This window comes from Pinus tabuliformis, chromosome 7, assembly GCF_031772625.1.
Source record: "Pinus tabuliformis cultivar Carrire ecotype Pingquan chromosome 7, CPIR1, whole genome shotgun sequence".
Lineage (NCBI taxonomy): Eukaryota > Viridiplantae > Streptophyta > Pinopsida > Pinales > Pinaceae > Pinus > Pinus tabuliformis.
The window spans coordinates 1,718,253,531-1,718,274,729 of NC_142293.1; positions in this window are offsets into that span (position 1 = coordinate 1,718,253,531).

Sequence of the window (21,199 nt, forward strand, 5' to 3'; positions counted from 1 at the left end):
CCGTTTGCGGCGCCGGAATCGGGAGGACGAGCACTTTCCATTCATTCAGCTTTGAACCAGTTCTGAGCACTTTGAATTTTGAGCATTTTTACGACACTTAGGACATGAACACCTGATCACGCCTCCCCATTGGGAAGCTTTTGGACCCCAAAAGCCTTCAACTACCTGTTAAAGAGGTGAGGGTACAGCTCCCTCACTCTGTCCACCTCCATCCACTTTGCCTTGTTCGGTTTGCTGCCTTTGAAACCAACCCGAACATAATCTACATTGCCCCTCCTTGAAGTGCGTGTCCTTCTGTCAAGGATTGTATCTTCTTTCAGCTCATCTAAGAATTCTAGCGAGAAATCTTCTATAGATGGCAGCTGAACAGCACTTTCATGATCAGCAATCAAAGGAGGTTCATACAAACGTAAGTTCTCCACATTGACAACAGAATACATTTGCATGTAGGAAGGCAAATCTAATTGAAAAGCATTATTTCCAACCTTCTTGAGGATTTTGAATGGACCATAATGAATAGGCTTCAGCTTTTTACCTTCTCCTTGCATCCTTTCCTTACTAATGTACAGCCATACCTCATCCCCTTCTTGAAACTTGTGATCGACTCTATGCTTGTCGTGTCTTTCCTTGTACTTGCCTTGACTTTTCTCAAGCTGTTCTTGAATTTGCTGATGTATTTGCTGAATTATTTCAATGAATGAAGGAGCTTTGTCAATATCACTATGTCCCTTAGTGGCAACATCTTTCTCAAGAATGAAATCAAGAGGTGATTTTGGCAAGTAACCAAAACAAGCTTCAAACGGTGAGGTGTTTGTGGAAGAGTGCTTGGCACGGTTGTAAGCATGCTGTATGTAGTGCAAATGTTCATCCCAAAGCTTGGGATGCTTGCTGCAATAACCTCTCAAGAGGTGCACAATGGTTCTGTTCACAACTTCGGTTTGTCCATCTGTTTGCGGATGGAAAGCAGTGCTTTTCTTCAACTTTGTGTCCATCATCTCCCATAGGTTGGACCAAAAATTCCCCACAAATCTGGAATCCCTGTCACTAATAATGGAAGTAGGCAAACCAAAGTGAATCCATACATGATGAAAAAATAATTCAGCAGTTTGTTCAGCAGTTATAGTTTTCTTACAAGGCATAAGTATACACATTTTGCTGAAATGATCAACTACTACATATAAATAATCATGCTGCTTTCTAGATTTTGGCAAACCTCCTACAAAATCCATAGAGATGCTCTCCCATGGTCTAGAAGGTATCGGAAAAGGAGTATACAAACCAAGCTTCCTATTGCTAGGCTTGCTTGTAGCACATAATGAACAACCTCTTATGAACCTTGAAACCGAATCTACCATGCGAGGCCAATAGCAATACCTCTGTAGATGTGCAACTGTTTTGCTCACACCAAAATGGCCAGTAATAAGAGAAGAATGAGCTTCTCTTATGACATTTATCCTCTCCCCCTGTGGTATACACAACTTGCCCAAATGAAACAACAAATTGTTATGCATGTGATAGTCATTTTCCTCTACATGATTCCCTTTACTCAAGTTAGCATACACATCTTTAAAGTCATCATCAGATGCATATTGTTCTATGTAACTATCATGTACAATGGAATCATTCTTAAGTAAAGTAACAGCACCAATAATAGGCCTCGAAAGCATATCAGCAACCTTATTCAAAGTACCTTTCTTGTACCTTATTACCAAATGGAACTGTTGCAAGAAGCCCATCCATCTGAAGTGTCGTGACTGTTGTAACTTGCTTTGTGATTGCAAGTACTGTAAGGGCTGATGGTCGGTATGTATAACAGTTTCTTTGCCCATCAAATAGTGTTTCCACTTTTTTACGCTTTGTACCAACGCATACAACTCCTTATCATATGTAGGATAATTTACAACAGCACCATTAAAAGTTTCAAAATGAAAAGCAATAGGCTTACCATGCTGTAGAAGAACTGCACCCATAGCATAATCACTAGCATCAGTTTGTATCTCAAATGGCTGTCTCAAATCCGGTAATGCAAGGACTGGAGCTGAACTAATATTCTCTTTCAAAGATTTGAAAGCTTTTTGCTGCTTGCCTCCCCATTGGAAAGCATGCTTCACACTTGTCACTGCATGCATAGGAGCTGCTATAGAAGAGAAGTTAGAGATGAACTTCCTCCAATATTGAGCTGCACCCAAAAAACTTCTTACCTCTGTTATGGATTTGGGAGTAGGCCAATTCACAATAGCCTCAATCTTAGCAGGATCAATTCTCAAAGCACCTCCTCCTACTATGTGTCCCAAATAAACCAAAGAAGTCTTTCCAAATTCACACTTTGACATTTTAAGAAATAACTAATTCTTCTTCAAAACATCAAGTACTTTTCTAACATGCATGACATGATCTTCTCTAGACTTGCTGAAAATTAAGATGTCATCTAAGTAGACAATAACGAAATCATCAAGAAAAGGACGCAAGACATCATCCATTACCCGCATGAAAGTTGCAGGTGCATTGCACAAACCAAATGGCATCACAAGCCACTCAAAGAGTCCTTGTTTGGTTTTAAAGGCTGTCTTCCATATGTCACTTTCTTCAATTCTTACTTGATGATATCCACTACGCAAGTCTAACTTAGTGAAATATCGAGCATCTTTCAGCTGGTCTAGCAAATCATCTATCCTTGGGAGTGGGTAACGATTCTTTACCGTTATCTTGTTCAAGGCCCTGAAATCAACACACATACGCCAAGTGCCATCTTTCTTTGGAATCAATACAATCGGTGACCCACATGGCGAAGTACTTGGCCTTATGAAACCCTTGCCCAACAAGTCCTTGATTTGCTTCTTGATTTCAGCATTCTCCATAATAGACATGCGGTACATGCCTATGTTTGGAAGAGGACAATCTGGATGCAAATGGATTTCATGTTGAATCTCCCTCTTAGGAGGCAAACCTGTTGGCTCCTGAAACATCTCATGATTTGCATCAACTACATCATACAGATCTGATTTAAGTTTTGGATCACAATTTTCAAATGACGCATGATTCACATCAACCTTGGGCTTAATCATAAGAAGAACAAAATTCTTACTTGAATTGACCAGCCTTTTTACTTGTCTTGCATTCACCATCGCTATATTTGTCTTCTTGCGATGAGCTCTAACAATGAACTCCTTGCCAGCTTTGAACAGATGATATTTGTTTTCATGGCGATGAAAGATAGCTTTCCTGTCAAACAAGTAATGACTTCCCAAAACAATTCCTGCTATGTCAAAAGGTACCACATCAAGTTCAACTGTGTCAATAAAATGTGCAGTAATTGCAAAGCGCAATGTGCACTTTCTTGAAACTTGTAAATTTGCATCCTTGCAAATCCATCCAAGTGGATATGGCTTTGGATGTGGAACGGTCTCAAGTTTAAGCTGCTTGACCAAGTCCTCTGATACAAGGTTTGCTTGTGACCCACTATCAAAAAGTGTGTCAATCTTAGTATGTTTTGAAATCACCCTCACATGAAACAGTTCAATTCTTTCTTCCTCGTTAGGAGCTTGTACATGGACGTTTGAGGTACTAGTGTTGGCTTGAGTTTCAACTTCTTTTCCCTTCAAGTTTTTCAAACCCATGGCTGTAATTTTGGTTTCATCACCTGAATCTTCCCCTAAATCTTGTGGTGTAGATGTAGTAGCAGCAGTTTTCTGTTTTCCTTTGGATTTGTTAGATTGAGGTCTCTTTTCAGGATGTAATTTCCAACAATTTTTCTCCTCATGGCCTGGTTTAGAACAATGTTTACATATCACTTTCTCACTCTCCTGCTTGACAGATGCATTCTTTTTGCCCTTTCCCTTGGAGGTTTTCTCTTTGTTTTTCCCCTTGGGGGGCTTGTTTCTACCCTCTTCAAATGTGTTTTTTCCCCTTGCCTCTAAATGGGTAGCTTGGACACAAACCTCGTCTAGGCTAGAAGGGTTAAACATCAAGATGGTGTGTCTAAGGTAGCTATGCAAGCCACCAATGTATTTCAGCAAGGTTTCCTGGGTCTGCAAATCTACCCCTAACAAGAGAGCTCTTCTCCTGAATTCTTGGGTGTAGTCTTGGACACTCTGACCCTTAAGTTGTCTGAAATTTTGCCAGTTCATAATGGCTTTCTGCATGTGAGCAAGAGGATAAAACTGTTTTTTAATGGCTAACAGAAATTCAGGCCATGTTAAGGTAACCTTACCAAATTTCTTGATCTCCTCTTTAGTCTTGGCCTCCCACCAGACCAAGGCTGCTCCATCCATTCTCAAAGAAGCCAACTGAATCTTTGTGGCATCATCATGCATATTTTGGATTCTCAAGTAAACTTCCAACTGCCTAATCCAGTTGTCAAGATTTTCTGCATTCACTTCACCATTAAACATAGGTAATTCGAATTTTACATCAAGCTTCAAAAAAGGACCTTTTCCAGAGGATCTATGCTTATGAACAGAAGAAGACGAGGATGAAGAGGAAGAAGGTGAAGATGGCTGTGGTGGATCACCATTACCTCCATGTCCTTTCTTGGAATGATCATCATCCTTCTTACCTCCTGAAGAGCCCTCTCCTTCATGTGGATGTTTGGACCCTTCTCCAGCCAATTTCTCATTTCTTTCTTGGTACAATATCCTCACCATTTCAGTGAAATCTAAGAAAGCCTTTCTGAAGACTCTTTCTTCTTCTCTTGGATCTGTCTCTATAGGAATTTCTCCTTCATGTTCAGACATCCTTGAAGCTTCTGCTGAGACTCTTGAGGGTGAAATTGAAGGTGGAGGTGATGGCTCTCTGGCCTTCCTTGACTGAGGATTCTCTCGTTCTCTAGTCAACTGTCCTTCCCCTCTTTTAAGTTTCAACCTGGTAAGCATCAATACTTGCAAGACAATTAGAAGATCTTTGCACAAAAACAATCAAAAGACAACTACACCAGAGATTGACTGAAAAGAGCATTTATCTACTTTGCAATTGTATAACAAGAGCATTTCGAAGGCTTCCTGGCTCAGTTTAGGCTCTGTCTATAGCTTATTTGACTGATTTTGATACAAAGAAGCAACAATCTGGCTTTGATACCAACTTGATCAGAATTTGAAACTACTTGAAATTTGTTTGCAAGGTATTCAATTCAGAAATAAACATGTTTAAAAGACTTCCATGTCTTGCAGAAAGGAAACACATGAAATTTTCAGCTGTTTATGACCCATCTAAGCATAGCAGAATTATTTCATTTTACTGTTTAACACATTAAAATGAATTTGTTCTGCAAAATAAACCAACCACATATGCAAAAGAAGTTGATAAAGCAGTTCACCCCCTCCAGGGCTACGTCTACTGGGTCCAAAGCCCCCAAATGGGCTTGTCCTTGTTTTTATAAAATGCTCAAATTGAAAATAAAACTGAATAGAAGCATCTACAGGAGAAATAGATGGTAGAAATGGATTCAGAACACTTGAATCCTTCAGGATTGACTATTGGATCACCTCCAATGGATACCTGCAACCCTATACAGTCTTCCCAATACTGGCCACTAATGGCTCCTAGAACTTTCACGGCTTCCAAAATGTATGCAAATGACCTCTTATGGCTGTAAGACCTGCACCAATGGCTTCAAAAGGTCGAAAATACCCAAAATCAAAAAAAAATTCGTCCAAAACCGACTTTCTGGGCCAAAGTTATAGCCATTTACTCCTGACTGCCAGTTTGGCCTAACAAAACCCCAGTTAACTTTAGTGACGGCCAGTTAAGCCCGCCAAATATGGCGGGACCGCCAAATTTGGCGCTCCGCCAATTCTGCCGCCAACTATAACTGCAGTTCATAAATGCGCATGTGACCATAATGGCGGTTTCCCTCGGATTTTGTGCCGGCGGTTAGGGGTTTAGCTCCTGGTTCCCGGGCCGAGGTCACATGGAGGGCGGGGTTGGCCCTTAGGGGCTGGCCCCCTTCTTTCCCGCCCATAGCCAAATTCAAACTTTAAAAAAAGGTTGTTGCGCCCTTTAAACATGTCTCATTCGTGTGGTGCGTTGGTAAATCTTCTGGTTGTTGTTTATGAGGTTGTGGGTTCAAACCACGGACCTCCCCAATATTTTTAACCAAACTTATGAACGGTTCCGCTGACGTCATTTGGGCCCACGTGGTGCCCCTGGGTCTGCCACATGGCGGCTTTTGATTGGCTGTTGAAAGGGAATATTCCAAGGAATATTTTGCGGAATATTCCTTTTTTAATTTTTTTTTTTTTAAATTCAAATTTTCTAATGTTTTGGGCAAAATATTCTTTTGGCCATATCTTCCTCATACGGCGACCGTTTTTTGAACCGTTTGCAGCGCCGGAATTGGGAGGATGAGCACTTTCCAGTCGTTTAGCTTTGAACCAGTTCTGAGCACTTTGAATTTTGAGCATTTTTACGACACTTAGGACATGAACACCTGATCAATAAACCATCCAGACTTATGCTTTAAAGTATTCTTCTGATATTGATAATTAACTTGTATATCAGAACCATATAATAATGAATCAAGAACAGTAAAAATAGATAGTCACACAAAGGAACACCAGATATAAGGTGGAAACCCAATGTGGGTGAAAACCACCTGCTGCAATATGTCTCTATCTTCTTTCAAATAGAATTTCTTTTACAACGATTTTGTACTGGTGCAGTCCTTTACCAGTACGTAGGCTGCAACCTGCATAGAGCTACAACTCTCTCTCATTCTCCAGTCTCTCTTGGAAGGGAGCTACAACCCTTTACTTCGTTCAAGGACCACGTTTCATTAATTTTCAGACTGAATCCAAGAAGATAAAATGGTCATCAAGTACAAACAAATCTTCAGAATTACCCAAACAGCAGATCTATCAAAGTCACTCAAGGGCCAACCCAAGCATCAAATCCATATACATGACAGTTATCACCCGATATAGACAACAGAGGCTGATATCAAGACCCAAACAGAGGATTTACATACTGCTGCACACCCGAAGGCTGTGGGTGACTGCTCCCACATCACCTCCTGAATAGCGATTCTCCACACCCGAAGAGACTTCTGTCTTTTGCGTGTCTGCGGCTACACAGTTTCCTTAAGATCTTCAATTCATAATCGATGCTTTGCCACCGGATCCCCTTTTTTCTTTATATAATCATGCTTTTGATAATACCATGAATCGAAACCAGAGGATCCGAAAACCTGAGGCGCAACTGTTTTGACCAATCTCTTAAGAATAGGCTTAAGCTGGAAAAACTATGAAAATGGTCCCAAAACCACAAATGCGGACTTTTAACATAATGCATCCACACTAATAATATATCGGGTCCACTCTCATCGCTAACAATACATGCCCGACGTCCGATCCGATGGATTGGATGCGATATGCCCCATTAACCGGCCTTTATTAATATATCGGGTCCGCTCTCATCGCTAACAATACATGCCCGACGTTCGATCCGATGGATCGGATGCAATATGCCCCATTAACCAGCCTTTATTAATATATCGGGTCCGCTCCTTTCATCGCTATCGGCGATTTGAAGTGGGAGGCTTATGGGTGAACACCGCGGATGCGATTTAATATGAAATGCTTTTAATTCCTTCATCGGGTCCGACCCCTCTTATCGCAATCGAAGGATTTCACCAAAGTCACATAGCCGGATGCGATATTATTATAAGCCATGTTTGATTCCACCATCGGGTCCGCTCGCAATCAGAGGATTGGGGTGGGTGACCCTTTATGTATTCCGATATACTGCGGACGCGATATATTATAAACCGTGTTTGATGCTTCCATCGAGTCCGACCGCAATCGGAGGTTTCAACGAAGTCCGACGCGCATATATGCCGAACTGCGGATGCGATATTATTATAAGCCAGAGTTAATGCCACCATCGGGTCCATTGCGATATGCTTCCGGGTTACACAGCCGAAACCCCAATGCGCCGATATGTCGAAACATATATATATATAATTGTTATGCGATATGCCACAATGATATTATTCATGTAACCACCGAAAAGGGGATATAATGCATATATATGGGTTTTACGCACCCAACCAACTCCCGACAATATAAATGCATGCATATATGGGTTTTAATAAGCCCAATAGCTCCCGATAGTGATAATGCATACATATATGTGTTTTAAGCACCCAAATACCTCCTGATAACACTAATACATGCATATGAGGCCTGATCACTCCCGATAAGCTCTTTATATATGAGAACGAGCCTCTATTGCTCTGATAAGCTCCCAATGGCTCAAAGGTTTCAATAAGCATATGTAAATGGCCCCTCTTCTCTCCTTTTGGCTCTTCTTGTCCCCATCAAGAGAAATGTCTGTCTGTGAGAGGGTTTCCATCAAGTTCAACACATGTCCATAATGCCATAATGCCAACAGGATCATCGGAATGCTTCCCGTAACTTGGGAACTATTGGGGAGAAATGTTTGTTGGTCGACGATCGTAATTCCTCCTTGAAAAGGAAATGCAATCTTCCTAAAGTAGGTCGACACAACTGCAGCCATAGCATATATCCATGGTCTTCCCAGTAGGATGTTGTAATCGAGGTTTCCGTCGATTACTTCGACATCTATTTCTATTGTTTTCCCTCCTAGTTCAACTTGCAAGTTACTTAGAATACCATATGGGGTATACATTCATCCGTCAAATGCTTTTAATGTTTTCGAAGATCGTGACAAGGTTGGAGATCCTAAAGTTTTCCAGCAACTCATCGACATAATACATGTAGATGCCCCCTCATCAATAATTGTTCGATGAACAGTTTTGTTGAGGGCTTTCACTTGAATGAGGAAAGCTAGTTGAGCTGGTAACTGAGGATCGTATCCTTTATGATTAAAGGACACAAGATTAGAATCCTTTGGGTCTATCCCACCTATAGCTGATAATAAAACCTGCTTTTGGGATGGACAATTTTGCAGTACCTCAAGTGTCGACATAGCGGATGGCGATTGGGCCAGATCTTCCACTATATTATAATGTTGTACTACTTTGGCACGAGGATTAAATTTCGACTTGTGTACTACTCCCTTTGGCGGTTTTATTGTTAGCTCTGGAATGATGGGTGGTGCAACTTCTATTGAAGTTGTTGTCGAACTACTAGGTTGATCTTTATCCTTGTTGTTCGACAGCTGTGGATTCCCGAAATCTTTATTCCTTTTCAATATCAAAGCATCATTTTGCTGTTTCGAAACCGACAACATCAGCACTTGGGACGGGGAAGCATTTTCACTAGCAACCAGATTTGTTCCTGGATTTGGAAATGGATCAGTCAATACTGCCGAGGTGTCTGAATTCTTGAAGAATCTTTTAAGATCAGATTTATGTGGACAATTTTTTGTCCAATGATCCTCATCACATATTAAGCACATATTTTTTGGTTTCCTATCTCCAAGAGGGTTTGCAGAAGAATTTTTAGGTGATGATTCCTCCTGTTTCTTCTTCTTCGCTTTGTTTTTCTTCTTGCCTCCTGGTTGCTTGGTTTCTTTGCCTTTATCAGTCGAGACGGCATTTACTTCTGAGGCGAGAAGTTCTTCTTTTGCATTTTGACTGGAAATCTTACGGGCCTTTTTAGATGTAGCCTTTGTCGATTTCGTGTATGTCGTACCAATCACGCCATCGCCGGCATGAGAGTCATTGTTCAATTTAGGAGGAGGAGGGACGGAAAATTCTAGTCTGGGAGCATCAGGGATTTTATCATAGAGCGTGCCAGACTGAGTATAAATCAAGTCTAAATATTGCGCACGAGCAATAACTTGCTCTTCAGTGACGACTCCTCCTTTTGCCACATCTTCTGTAATGGAAGGTAATAATGACTTAATAAACCATTCAGCTAAAAGCTAATCAGGAACATACATTTTTACCATTCTACGACGATGTCGCCACTCATGAATATGATCGGATACGTGAGTGGCCGTTGTTTTCTTGAAATTGGTAAGAAGTTCTGTTCCCGTTTCATACCTTATCGGTAACTGAAAATGGGTTTAAAAAGTTGTGGCTAGGGTACTGAAGTTGTCAAACGAAGCTCTAGGTAACTCGATATACCATTTTGCTGCCAGACCAGTTAACGTCCTCTGGAAAAGGCGAAGCCTAATCGAATCATCATTTAGGGTGTTTAATGAACACCACAGATGAAATGTCATCACATGATTCGACGGGTCTTCACCCCAATTTCCATTAAATTTAGGAATATCTGACGGAAGTTTATGCGGAATCGCTGGCCACCAAGGGGCGTAAGCAATTGGATCATTCGTTAACCTATTTAGATCCGGTAACTCCAAAGTTGCCATGAAGGGTAACTGTTGATTCAGGTTTGGCGAAGCATACCTAGGATAAGATGGGATTGCCTGAGCAGTTGGTCTCTGCATACCAGCATAATGCATTTGATGCTGGTAACTTTGGTAAGGTTGATGGGCATAACCATTGTAGAATGGTTGATTTTGACCATTTTGAATATATGGCTGCCCACTATGTGCAAATATTTGTTGCTCAGATCCTTGGTATACTTGTTGGAATTGCGGTTGTTGGTATTACACCAGCCATGGTTGCGAAGCCATGTGTTGTTGTCCAATACTGACCGTTTGACCAAGATGAGGGGTAATTGTACCTGTTTGGGCCTGTGTCATTCCACTAGTTGGCGATTGTGGTTGAGTCGCAGGGACAAGAGGCTGTTGCACTACAACCTGAGAAACCGGAGGTTGGCATACAACGGGCAGCGCTTGTACTTGTGACACCATCACAATAGTCGGCGTAGTTGGTATATTTGACATAGGTAAACATTGTTGCATCGAATATACAACTCTTAGTTGTTGAGGCAGTATCGGCACCCAACCGCTAGATGTAATTCCAGGATAACCTGAATTTTATTGTGAACTCTCGTATGGTTGTCCTCCCGGAGGAGACAATGAAAGGGTATATTGCCCCCCATACGGCGGTAATCCGGTACTTAAAGGAATTGTTTGCCCTTGAGGACCGGACTGCCCAAATTGACACCCTAAAGGCTCAATTTCCTGAGACTCAACATAAGAGTTCCCGGATATTATTCCGGATGAACAAACTGGAATGGACCATACTGTCGAAATAGCCCCTGAGTGGGCCCCTTTTAGCGATTGAGAGCTAGTTGGGACAGATGGTATGCCGGCGAACATTGTTGGAGTGACAGCAAGAAGGTCTGCCGTCGCTGTGTCGGATGACACAGTCCTAGATGTCGACAGTTGTTCAGACATTTCTAGTCTATCCAAAAGATTGCCTAGCGATTCTACAGGAGCTTCCGATGCTGGTAGACTAATTTCTGACGAAGAAGGATATAGAGTGATCCCGACTCCAAATCGCGATGGAGTACTAGATGGAGGATCCTCCACAATCTCTTCTATAGCAACCAGACTAGGTGGAAGAGGTAGACCGTCAGGTCCGTAAAATATTTCTGGTGCCGAAGAAGGTATAGAATCTGCAGCGACAGATGTTTGGGGAATAACACCTTCCGAATCAACTGTAGATGGAGCTAGCTCAGTAACACAAATGTTTACCTTCACACTAGGATCAGTTCTATTGTCCTTTGGTGGCTGCTGAACTTCTTCTGTAAAGGCAGGGATACTAGAAATGTTTGGAGTAACCGGAGTCTCCGATGGTGTTGGAACACTTGTTCTAACTTTACCAGGGGGTTTGGAACCGGTTAAACGAGTTCCCTTTGTCCGTAATAGTTTCGACTCTAGAGACAAAGACGATTGACTCGTAAGCCTCCGCGAACGACGGGGTTTCAATTGACTTTCTTCCACGATTGCGGATTTCTCGATCAACTAAAAATCAAGGGGAAGTATGTTTCCGAATTAGATGAATTTTAGATGCTTTCACATAACTTGCTTTTTCAATTTTAAGAGTCGAGAAAAAACAAAAGATGACTCTAGTCGCCTTCGATTTTTAATGAGCCTAAAGTGACAAGTGCTCAGATGGACCTTTTCCGTTAAGGAGTCTGAAAAGGAATGAAAGGGACTGCTCTGGAAATCTAGACAGAGGGATTACCAAACCAATCGCAAAACTGCAGAATACTTTTTACGGTATGGTAGTCAATCTTCCCGAATGTTGTGTTCAGTGCATTGCGATCGATAGGGCGGTAGACACGGGTTCCTATGGATAAAGGATAAAGCCTATTGTGGTCTCCCAAAATATACTCGACGGTACATGGGAGCACAAGTCCGTACTGGCACTTGTCGTCTCAAAGTGGAGGAATCACCCAACCAACAGTGAAAACAACAGTTACTAGGCTTTACGACGCCAGAATACGTCTCTAGCCTAGACTTCTAAATGTTGTGCGTTAGGTTCCAAAGCGTTTTTAGATTCATTAAATTTATTTTATAGTTGATCTTGCTTAAGAAATTTTCCTTTTAGGTTCACCACGTGATGTAGAAGTACAATTCCTAAAATGCAATCTAAGATGATAAACAGTCATTTAATCTTCTTTTTGCAATGAAAATCGTAGCTACTAAGGAAAGAGAGATGACTTTCTTTCAACATAGAGCAGAGAGCACACACTATATGCACTGTCCTAAATCAAACCAACAAACAGTCTAAATGCAAATGCACATGCATGTATTTGTTTTCAGCCTTCTTAATATGTGAATGATAAAAATAAAGCTAAGCGCAAATCTGAATTATTTTTCAAAGCGACAATTACTAACAAGCTTCTTTTCAAAACAAAATGAGGACAATGACGACACTTTGTTATTTGGAATTGAAAACTTGCTTTCGACACTTGAAAAAATACTAATTCAAATCAAATACAAGAGTAATAGTGTAATCGACTATCAAGAACAATCAGATTCTCTTCTATGACTGAAAACGACACTTGCGACAATTTCAAATCAAGAAACGACAGTTCAATTATGCTACTTCTTTGTAAAAGAGAACTGAAAATGGCTCAAAAAATACATAAAAACATTTACAGTTCTTTGCACAATGGAGGCGGAATAACAGCAAGGAAAGGGGTTTCAAACAGAGGTGTACTGACTACAGACAGCAAAACTCCTGAAAAGAGCTTAAAAGAGTGAACACAGAAGCTAAAATCTAAGAGCAGAAGAGATCTGATCAGCGCACCTGTTGCACAGGGAAACTGAAATGCAATGCACCTACTACACTCGAGAAGTGCGATGCATTCAGGTTTCAAAGAAGACACAGTGCGATGGACCAGGGACGAGACTTTAGCTGGGTTCCGGGTCACATTTTGCAGCTTAGTTCAAGGATTTAGGCCGAGTAAGTGGTAATCAGTAAATCAATCACAGGGGTAGATCTAAAGAGGTTACTAGAGCCACCACAAGGGAAATTAGAGAGCTTGTGAATCAACTGTTTAATTCATAAACAAAACCCGGAGATAGACTGAAGCAGCATTGATCTACTTTGCACTTGCATAGCAAATGCAGTTCGAAGGCTAGTTGGCTTGACTTCAGGCTCCGTCTGTAAGTTTATAAAGTAAACAAATGTAGATAAACAAAAAATCTATTCGATCCCCAATGGAGTCGCCATTTTGTTATCGGGAAAACTAGTGTCTATGTAGAGCTGCTAGTCCCACTAAGGCTGGTAGCTACCTTAGAAACAAACAAACTAAAAACTACTTTCGTTTTCCTTTATGAGAAATAGATAAGAGGGGAATAAGGAGACCAACCTCTGTCTTGCGCTTGGTTCCTTGCTCGATTCCTCTCCCTTCTGATAGGTCTTCGCCACTCGCTTCCTCGTCTACCCAGCTTCAAAGAGCACCTGTAGAATCAAAGCAGCATAACACTATCCAAGAACATAGATCTATTATCATAAACAATATAGGACCAGATGTATATTGACCACACAAATGCATATAACATCAATCATACAAGAATGTGGAGGAAAACTTGAACAGCTTTATTGATAATCAAGAAAGAGCAAAGAGGATTACAACCAATTATTCTAACCCAGCATCATCCTCTCAGCAAGAAAGCCCTTCTTCACCTCATGAAAAAATTAGATCACCCAACACTATGATGTTGCACCAAGAAACCAACAGCACTTCCTTACAAGATACAAAATTCCATCCTCCGAATCTCTGGGATGAGGGATCCATATATAGATGTTTGCAAGGGAGGTGAGTCAGCTTCTGAGATTTGATTAGTGTCCTCTCTCTTATAGTTCTTGATTCCACTTGGAGATTGATGATCTCTTACTCATCCCTGGGCGAATGCAGAGAGGCAAGTGTCACAGGAGAAGTTTCTGGAAGATTCCATGCTCCTCCACCTTGCGGATTGACCCTGCCATTTGTCCACTCTCGCCCATCGCACCCCATAGCAGGGCTTTTCAACATGCATCACACCTACTGTGTGTATTCAGGTGGGATGCAACGCACTTTGACCATAGAGCAGGTGAAATGGTCCAGTTTTGACCAGTTCTGAGTAGTTTTTCATGGAGAACTTCTGGGAGATGTTGTAATCAGTTGACCTTGTTCTTTTAGGGGTTGGAACAACACCTTAGGGACTTAGGAGACCTTGGTTTATGGACATTTATGATTGGGGTTGCAATGCCCAAAAATGTCTATAACACCTGAGCTTTGTTGGTTTTTGGTACTGATTTTTTATCTATTGGTGACTTCTTCTCCTATTTATCCATACCTACACAACCTCTGCGTATCTACTAAGATCAAGCACTAGGAACAAGGTTTTTTCTTGCTGTGTACGCAAGTTCTTACCTCCCGTCTTCAATACCCAATTCTCTTCAGAGATACAATTAACTATTATCCTGACAACCTTCCCTGCAACGGCGCCAAAATGTTGGTGCACTAAGATGACTGTAGAAAATCCTGTAGATTCATAAGTTCATGTAATCTACTAAAGCAAGAGACAAGAATCTACTTCTACTCTTTACAGCAGAAGCCCATAAACATCGAGCAAAAAATAATCAATAGAGGAAGAGAATCAAAGGCACATAACACAATAAATATCTGGGGAAAGCCACAACTAAAAACCCCACTATCTATTTTGTATTAATCTGGAAAATCAAGATGTAATTACAATGCTTGTTCTCTCTAGAACAATCCCAACACTCAGAAAATTCAATCTCCAACTCATAAGCAAGCTCAAGGCCAAAGCTTAGCCAACTCACAAGATCTCCAAGTCTCTATTCCAATGTATATTTCCTATGAAGGATAGCTTGTATTTAAAGGAAAAAAAGCCTCTAAAAATAGTGTAATCCCTCAAGGATTAGTTCTTGATTACATGCACTATCAGTGCAACTCAGAAAAATCTAAAACAAATAGTGCATTGTCCCTGCACTCTAGTCTCAACTGGGTCTTTCTCAAAATCAACATGCATGAGTTTCTGATGGTGGAATCTTCAATTAACTAGAGTAGCACTAATTAGGTCACTAGTGTTCCAACTAACTAGTTACTGATCACTATTAGTTCTCTCAATCAGTTTGAGAACTAATTTAACTAAATTGACTCATGAAACTGACTCTTCTATTTTACAACTCACAATTAACTCACATTAGAATCCTAAAAAGTAGAAAGAACATATACATGTCTTATAAAAGACTTCCAATTTGAATTTCCTAAATTAATTAAGTTAATTAAACTTAATTAATTATTTTCAAATTGCTATGAGAAAAGAATTCTATTTTAATTCACAGTTTAATTTAAGGACAAATTAAACTGGAATTTATTGTTGCCATTTCTCAACACTCCCTCTCAACAAGAAATGGATTATCCACTACCCCGATCCTGTCTCTATGAAACTCGAATTTACATATTGGCAATGCCTTTGTCAAGATGTCAGCATCTTGCTCCTCCATGGGATTGTAATCTAACAACATGATCCGCCTCAATACACAATCTCTGAGATGATGATACCAGATATCCATATGCTTGGACCGATAACAAAAAACTAGATTTTTAGAGAGTTTGATACAACTCTAATTATCACAATAAATCACTATCAGATCCATATGTTGACCAAACAAACCAACGAGGATCTTCCTCATCTAGATAGCCTCACATGCTACTTGACTTGCATCCATGTACTATGTCTCTACCGAACTGAGCGCAACCGATATCTGTTTCCCGTTGTACCAAGAAACTATAGTTGACCCAATACTAAATATCCCTCCTAATGTGCTCTTCCTATCAGATGGACTCCCTGCCCAATCTGCATCGGTGCAGCCTTGAAGATTCACTCCCTCTGTCTGTCTGTACCACAACCCAAACTGAGTAGTGCCTCTGAGGTATCTCAATACATGTTTTTTCACCTTCCAATATAGCTTGGTAGGCCTAACCATCACTTGACTAAGCTAGTTAACTGCATAACACATATCTAGTCATGTGTTCACCAAATACATGAGTGAACCCACAAGTTGCATGTAAAAAGTAGCTTCCAGTACTTTCCCTGAAGTAGCATCCTCCTTCCTCTAGTTACAAGCTAGAGGAGTCTCCATGGGTTTATTGCTCTCCATGTAGAATATCTTTAGTATCTCATTGGCATACTTGCCTTGAGAAACAAATAACTCCCCATCTCCCTACCATACCTCCATGCCAAGAAAGTAATGCATGATCCCCATGTCCTTCATCTCAAACTCTCTTGCAAGGTCCTCCTTGCAAGATTTAATGAGCTTCTCATCACCTCTCAGCATGAGATCATCTACATAAAGTACAATGATCAACAGCTTACCTTCCACCACTATGTGATACAGGTTCCCCTTCACTTCACTCTTCGTGAAGCCAAACCCAGTGAAGTAGCTATCTATCCTGGTGTACCAAGCATGGGGTGCTTGCTTCAGCCCATACAATGCTCTCTTGAGTTGGCACACATGCGACTCACGGTCCAAGGTTTCAAAACCTTCGAGTTTCTCTATGTACACCTATTCCTCAATCATGTCATTGAAGAAGGCAATCTTCACATCCATCTGATGGATACTCCAACACATCTGTGCAGATAGTGCCAAAATAGATCTGATTGATGAGTACCTTGCAACAGGAGAAAAAGTATCATCATAGTCAATCCCCTCTACCTGTGAAAAGCCACGATCCACAAATCTGGCCTTATGCTTCTCAACACTACCATCTGCAGCTTCCTTGACCTTGTAAATCCAACAGGAGCTCACAACTAACTTGTCCTCCGGTCTTGGGACCACATCCCAAACATAGTTTCAAACTATAGAGTCATACTCATCCACCATCGCATCAACCCAAACTGGTTGTTGCACTACTTCCTGAAAGGAAGATGGCTCTATCATAACACATGCACTCATAAGTGCCACGTATCTAGTGTACCTTTTTGGTCACCTCCTCTGTCTGCACTAAGAAGAGGGTGCTCCCACATTCTCTCGTGCATCATCCAACAATCTGTCAGCCTCTCTAGTGCACTTTCTTCCCTCTCTGGAAGACTCTTCTTGAGTGGATGTCTCCACTCCTGGAACCTCTCCATGTGGCTACTCCACATCAATCTACGGCTCCTCAACCTTAGGAACTAAAAGTTCCTCCTCCTCATGCAGCTCAAGCTCCCTCTCAAGGATACTCGCATGGCCTTGTCCTCATCAAACTTGACATCCCTACAAACCACTATCATTCGACTGGTTTGCATGTACACCTGATAGTTGTGGGGAGTATCAGTGTACCCCACAAAGATCCCCAAATTTGTTGTTGGTTCAGGCTTCTTCCGTGCATCTTTGGTCACATGGAAATAAATTAATGACCCAAAAATCCTGAAGTGACCAACATCTAGCCTCTTACCGGAATAAGATTCCTCTAGTGTTTTACTCTCAAGTATCTGATGTGGACTACGGTTCTGAACATAAACCATTGTATTGCATTCCTCAACCCACAAGTGTAGTGCTAGGCCCTGATCATGCAACATCACCCTTGCTTCCCCTACAATGCTCTTGTTCTTCCTCTCGGCAACCCCATTCTATTGAGGGTTATGAGGTGTCATCAACTCTCATTTAATCCCTTTTGTTGCACATAAGTTCTTAAACTTATTGGAGACATATTCTCCAACGTTATCACTTCGTAGAGTTTAAGCCTTCTTGCCTAACCCTTTCTCAACCAATTCTTTGAATTCACAAAACTTTGTGAATGTCTGATCCTTTCTCTGCATGAAAAATATCCAACATTTATGAGAATGGTCATCTACAAATATAACATAATACCTATGTTTGGTGGTGGATACTGTCAAGAATGGTCCACACACATTTGAATGGGCTCTCTCCATAGTAGACTTTGCTCGACTGTCTCTATCTCTAAAGGAAGAATTGGTGTATTTTCCCAAAGAACAACCCTTGCATGTATCAACTTGCTCAAGTGTACCTTTGGGAAGACTGGTAGAGATTTGCTGCAATATATTCAAAGCCCCATGATGCAAGTGGCCCAATCACCTGTGCCATAACTTGCCGACGTCTCAACTCAACATCTTTTCTACTTTTGAACTCAAAGCAGCACAATCCTCTACCTCTATCTTATATAGATTCTGAACTCAAATCCCTATCTTCTTTACTTGACCCGTGGCTATGTTTCGAAGGAACGCCTTTCCTTTCGAAAAGATCGCATCATATCCTCTCCTCAAGCATGGCAATGGATACCAAGTTCTTCATTAGTCTAGGTACATGCATAACATTCTTCAAGGTGAGTGGAGTTGCATGCTCCCTCTGAAAAGTAATAGTGCCCACACTAGTAACACTATACTTACCATCATCACCCATCTCGATATGCATCTTGAGATATTTCTCCTCCAGTTCACTGAATAACTCTTTGTCACCAGTCATGTGGAAAGAAGCTCCACTGTCTAAGTACCAGACACTTCCCATCATTGAAGACACCATGCATGCAATGAGGGAAAAGTTCAATTCAAATTGGGAGGCCAAAGCCTCACTTGCCGCTCCTCTTGAGGACTTCTCCTTGGACTTCTTCAATGGACAATTTGTAGTAAAGTGGCCCATCTTGTGACAATGAAAGTATTTAACTTTCGTCATGTCCTTCTTCTTAACTCCATGATAAGAATCTGATTTGGAACAATAAATTTTAGCTTTCCCCTTTCTTGCCTTAATTGTTAAGGCACAGTTCTCTTCATCATCAAACTTTGATGAAGAGCCATCCCTGGTGTTCCTCCTGATCTCATCCTGCATCAAATTTGACCATAGTCGTTCCCAATCTAGCAGCTTCACCCAACCATTGACAGAGTCATGATAACTATGCCAACTCTTTGGGAGACCAAGAAGAGAAAGGCTCACAATATCCTCCTCGGAAACTATGATTCCAACACTTCCAAGTTCATCCCGATATTGAGTGAACTTGGTCAAGTATTTTGGAATCGTCTAACTTTTATCCATCTTGATTTTACGAAGTTTATCCTTCAGTGCCAACTTCCTTTGATCACTTCTATTTTGATACAAGTCCTTCAATGTTTTCCACATAGCATGTGGAGTTTCCTTTCCATGGACACTCGAGACAATGTGGTCTCAAACTCCCTCAATGATTATCTGCCTTACCTTCGCCACACACTTCTTCCATTAGGCCAAGTTTTGTGCATCCATAGTTGATGGCTTGGGGACTTCTTGATCAATGAATTCCTTCAAGCCATTATCTTCTAGCAGAGCCTCTGTCCTATCCCTCGAGGATATAAAATTCGAGCTTCCTTCCAAGGCTTACTCAAGCCTCAACCCATGGAACGCCATCTGTCGATCCTGAAGTATGTATGCAAATTCGACTTTCACCTGTAACCCAGAAACTCAAAACTTCTTAATCTCCTCTAGAGAGCTAATTTTAAATTAGCAATATCTCTCTCATTCGAACTCTGATTCGGCCGATTGTTTTTTTAATTTGGGTATCTTTTCCCAAGGAATCCAAATCTACAATTTGTTTCTAAAAATTTTTCACATAAATTCTCATAACTTCTCTGCAAACTCTCGGCTCAAAAAACAACCTTGCTTTGATACCATGTAGAAAATCTTGTAGATTCACAAGCTCATGTAATCTACTAAAACAAGAGACAAGAATCTACTTCTACTCTTTACAGTGGAAGACCATAAACTTCGATTAAACAATAATCAATAGAGGAAGAGAATCAAAGGCACATAACACAATAAATATCCGGGGAAAGCCACAGCTCAAAACACCACTATCTATTTTGTATTAATCCAGAAAATCAAGATGAAATTACAATGCTTGTTCTCTCTAGAACAATCCCAGCACTCAGCAAATTGAATCTCCAACTCATAAGCAAGCTCAAGGCCAAAGCTTATCCAATTCACAAGCTCTCCAAGTCTCTATTCCAATGTATATTTCCTATGAAGGATAGCTTGTATTTAAAGGGAAATAAAGCCTCTAAAAATAGCGCAATCCCTCAAGGATCAGTTCCTGATAAGATGCACTATCAATGCAACTCAGAAAAATCTAGAACAAATAGTACATTGTCCCTGCACTCTAGTCTCAACTGGGTCTTTCTCAAAATCAACATGCATGAGTTTCTGATGGTGGAATCTTCAGTTAACTAGAGTAGCACTAATTAGGTCACTAGTGTCCCAACTGACTGTTCACTCACTATTAGTTCTCTCAAGCAATTTGAGAACTAATTTAACTGAACTGACTCATGAAACTGACTCTTCTGTTTTACAATTCACAATTAACTCACATTGGACTCCTACAAAGTAAGGAGAACATATACATGTCTTCTAAAAGACTTCCAATTCGAATTTCCTAAATTAATTAAGTTAATTAAAATTAATTAATTATTTTCAAATTGCTATGAGAAAAGAGTTATATTTTAATTCAAGGACAAATTAAACTGGAATTTCTTGTTGCCATTTCTCAACAATGACTTTATAAATCAATCTTAATCCTACATTAATATGTCAACCTAGGATTCATATTTCTATTTCAAGGTTGTTAGTCATGTCTGTGTGATAACAATCAGAGATTGGAATGCAGGTAATTAATCCTAAATCCTAACTAATTGTTGCAGAAATAAAGAATTGCTCAACAGATCATTAACTCTAGAAATTCAAATGCAAAACAGAAATTGTTATATGGTTCAAAATTGGAAAGATGAATCAATTGCAAACTATTTTCAGACAAGGATCTCAATATAACATTTTAAATGCCAAAAATAAATCAAATTGAATAGTCAATCCACACGTATTGAAGGAAACTGCTCAAATTACGCTAATCACAAGGAGCATCCAAAGCTAGAAATAACGAAT